Source organism: Lactuca virosa, chromosome 3 (genome assembly GCF_052849685.1).
Source record: "Lactuca virosa cultivar CGN04683 chromosome 3, Lactuca_virosa_CGN04683_v6, whole genome shotgun sequence".
NCBI lineage: Eukaryota > Viridiplantae > Streptophyta > Magnoliopsida > Asterales > Asteraceae > Lactuca > Lactuca virosa.
The window spans coordinates 165,777,642-165,781,679 of NC_136428.1; the positions used below are offsets into that span (position 1 = coordinate 165,777,642).

Genomic DNA, 4,038 nt, shown 5'->3' on the forward strand with positions numbered 1-4,038 from the left:
TTTTGAGGAGAAAATCTTAGACTCCAGATATATTTTACATAGTATCAGATCTTGCGTCCGCACCCACATAGACGAACACATTCTTGTTTGACATCATCGAGCCTTCTTCTCTTAGGGGTAGTGTTACCATGTGCTACATACGAGGTCCGCCCATGAGTGTTAGTGTTTTTATATCGGTGTGACACAGTGTCTTATGTTTCTATATATATTGGAGTCTTCATTCTCTCCATAAGGGCTCTTTTAATATAATCTTAAACTCCACAAATATCTTATACTTCATTGAAGCTCTAGTGGTTATGACTAACAACTACAGGACAAGTTTAAGGCTCGGAGACTCGATGTGACACGGTCTCTTATATCTCTATATATGTTGAAGTCTTTATTCTCTCCATAAAGTTTCTTCTGGAGAGACATTTTTAGACTCCAAATATATCTAACCCTTCGTTGAAGCTCTAGTGGTTACGACTAACAACTAGTGGACAGGTTCAAGGCTCGAGGACTCGGTGGATATTGTCAATGCTTTTTTTTTTTTTTGGTAATTTGGAATTATAGGAACAATCTTGTTTTTAATCGTAATTAATGTGAAAACTAGCTACTCCAATGCTTGTCAATGAGTTTAAACATGTCGCTTTCTTATAGGACCAAGTGGGGATGAGGGGATTTAAATTGAGGGTTTTGGTTGATAACCTGATGTACTATCTTTTTGTAATTGCCTAGCTTCTTGCTAATTTCAAATAAAATTTTCATTAAAAACAATTCAAAGAGGCATATCTATAACGGTTCGTTTTGTATGAATTCTAATAATCCACTAGATAATCTTTAAATGTAATCTGTTTATTGAAAACATTTGAATCATAGTGTGACGCTCTTGAATCATAAATATTTGGATAATGTACACCAACAGCATAAGTACGTTGTTTAAAGAGCTATTTTTAAGATTTATTAATTCAAGAACATGTCAACCAGAAAATGATGATTTTCATGCATCATGTAATTGCAATGAAGACCTCACCATCCGCACCATGCTTCATTTTCATGGTCATCATTCATGAGTAAGTTGAATCCATTACTAATCTCATTGAGTGACTCGAATTGGTGAGTCAACTCAGCCAATTGAGCTTTAAGAACCGAATTGTCGGAGTCCATCTTGATGAACATCTGAGTTGTATCTTTCAAGTTGATGGCCATGCATTTGTTATCACTCACGAGTTGACTCACTTGTCGTACAAGATCATCCATGTGTTTCTTCTTGCGTATCCTCGATTTCCTAGCAGATTCCCTGTTCGATATGGTTCTTTTTTGCTTCTTCGAGACTGAATCATGATTATCATTAGAAACCAACACAAGGGTTTGAGTTGACTCGGTAAATTTTGTCACACCACAAGCTGCCATGTTGATCATAAATCGAAATACAGTCTTGATCACAGAAAAACAAGAGAATATAAGTTCAAATATGTAGATAATACTAGTGAAATATGAAGGTATTTGGTTTCATGAGAAGACGTAGAACCAGTAGAGGAAAACAACCGAGAAAGATTGAACCAAGTGGGTGCGGCGGCGTAGGGTGGCGGAGTTTGTGGTGTAACCGGATAAGAGTGCTTCGCTAATCACCGGAGACATGATCATGACGATGCATCAAATAGTGTCAGTGATGAGAACGACTCTTAATTGATACGTGTTCTGGAGACTATGGTCACAAAGAGAAGAGGATGATGCAAGTGGCAAGAAATATACATAGTCACGGGTTGCCCAATGCAAAGTAATTATATATAGTACATCCGTTTGTTGAAAAATAATTATTTAGGGTTAAATGAAATGTATTTTTGTACTTTTATTACACCAATAAAAATTTGGGAAAAATACCAGCAATAGTAAAAAAATAAGGGTATTTTCAAAAAATAGACACAAAAAATTGGATTTCCAGATATAGGCATGGATTTCGCGGAGGTAGCTCCGCGGAATCTACTGTAGCTCCGCGGAATGACAAAATCGTAAATAAATGAGTGTATTAAAAAAAAAAAAAAACCTCAAGATCCATTTCGCGGAGCTACCTCCGAGGAATGAACTCATTCCGCGGAGGTAGCTCCGAGGAATGGATCTCCAGTTTTTTTTTTTCACATCGATTCTTCGAGATTTATATTCATTCCCCAACTAATTATTTTCAAGCAAAGATTATCATACTATCATAATCTTTTTTTTGAAAATAATTAGTTGTGGAATTAATATAAACCCTGAATAAACGATGTGAAAAAAAAAATTCTAAAGATCCATTCCGCGGAGTTACAGTACATTCCGCGGAGCTCCGCGGAGCTACCTCCGCAGAATGCATGTCTATACCTGGAAATGTCCATTTTCATGTCTAAATTTTGAATTTACCCCCCATTTTTTGACTATTGCCGGTATTTTCCCTAAAAATTTTAATAGTACTCAAACATCCATAAATCTATATATTAGTTTAAACAAGACTTTGAATTTTCAACCGATTGGTTAAAATTTAAAAGACGTTTTTTTAGAAAGTTTTCAAGAAATGAACAAACTGATGATATGGTAAAAATAAGTAATGGTTTCGATGTTTCATCTTTCATGTGACTATCAACGATGTAAAATTTAAGGTAATTGGCTAGTCTTTTAACATGTTACCTACTATTTGTTATGGCCCAAAGTTTTTGGATCGAATAAAGTGGCCAACCCACCCAAAATGTAGAATAGTCTAAACTGTAAACATGTCATTTCTTCATGATTTGAAGGTGCTCCTCCTTTTCTTCTTCACGACATCTCAAATTATTTGCCACCCTGGATTCGGATACCGTATATCTCATTCCCTGATGTCAGAAAGGACCTAATTATAGCTCTCACGGTTCACTATTCGGATAAAAATTAATTCTTCAATTGAACCATTTGAATTATACTATTTCGTTTGGATATTATAATTTTTGATTTGCTAAACAAATTCAAATTATTTTTTTGGATTTTAGATTGATTTTATAAAATAAGAACTAAATATTCCAAAAAAAAAACCATAATAACAACTTATTTATATTTGATATGTTTCTTTAATTATTTAATGATTTAGTACATTATTTTTCATATATATTTGTAAAGTTTCACCCAATAAAAACATTAATATGTATTTTTCTCATAAATTTTTTATCTATAAAATATTAAACTATAATATGTTTTCTTAATAGTTGTTTATATATTTTAATCCACAACTAAATAATTTGTTTTTGTTTCTTCTATAAAGTCGACTAATATTCTAATTATATTTGTCTTTTTAATATATTTTGACTCTTGAAAACTGAATTATAAAAACTGATCCGGCCAAACTGGAAATTTGGTTGGATTAGATCAGATTTGAATTTAGTTTGGACTCGGATATATGTTTTGAAAACTAAAATCAATTTTGATTTATTTGATTAGATCAGATCAAAGTAATCAATCCAAACGAAGAGTCAAGATCAAATAAGAAGGAAATTTTTGATAGGAAGGTAAAAAGTTTTTTTTATACATATTTTTTTCGCGAATAAACAAAATGAATCATTAGATGATTCATTTGTAAGATGATTCACAAGAAAAAATTCTCAAAAAAACATCTCGATGATTCATTTATACAATGATTTTGTTGTTATTCACTAAAATTGTTATAAATATAAATTTTTTCTTAATTTACTTAAAAATGAATCATAAAGATGTTTTTTTGGGAATTTTTTCTTGTGAATCATCTTACAAATGAATCATCTAGTGATTCATTTATTTTGTTCGTCAAAAAAATATATAGAAAAAAAACTTATTACATTCCTACCAAAAATTTCCTTCTTACCGGATCTATATCCTCCAAACGAACACCGCTAATTATTGCGAAAGCACATTGATCATCAAATTCAAGGTGGCCAACCCAATGACCCACCAAAAATCTAGAACTGTCTTAATTTAAAACATACCATTCGTTTCTTTGTTCATTGAGAATGCTCCCCCTTTTCATCGTCATTACAACCCAATTTTTTGCCTACCTATGATACTCATTTCCTTTACGTCATA

The 4,038-nt window shown here is 32.3% G+C and overlaps 1 long non-coding RNA gene across 1 annotated transcript; it reads right to left on the reverse strand.

The window, feature by feature from the left end:
• Positions 1–813: 813 nt before the first annotated feature.
• Positions 814–1,737, reverse strand: LOC145162719 (uncharacterized). The gene is made up of 2 exons (XR_013739273.1): positions 1,511–1,737; positions 814–1,416 (listed from the first exon to the last, which is right to left on the reverse strand). It is a non-coding gene; the product is annotated as an uncharacterized LOC145162719 (long non-coding RNA).
• Between the last annotated feature and the right edge of the window lie 2,301 nt (positions 1,738–4,038).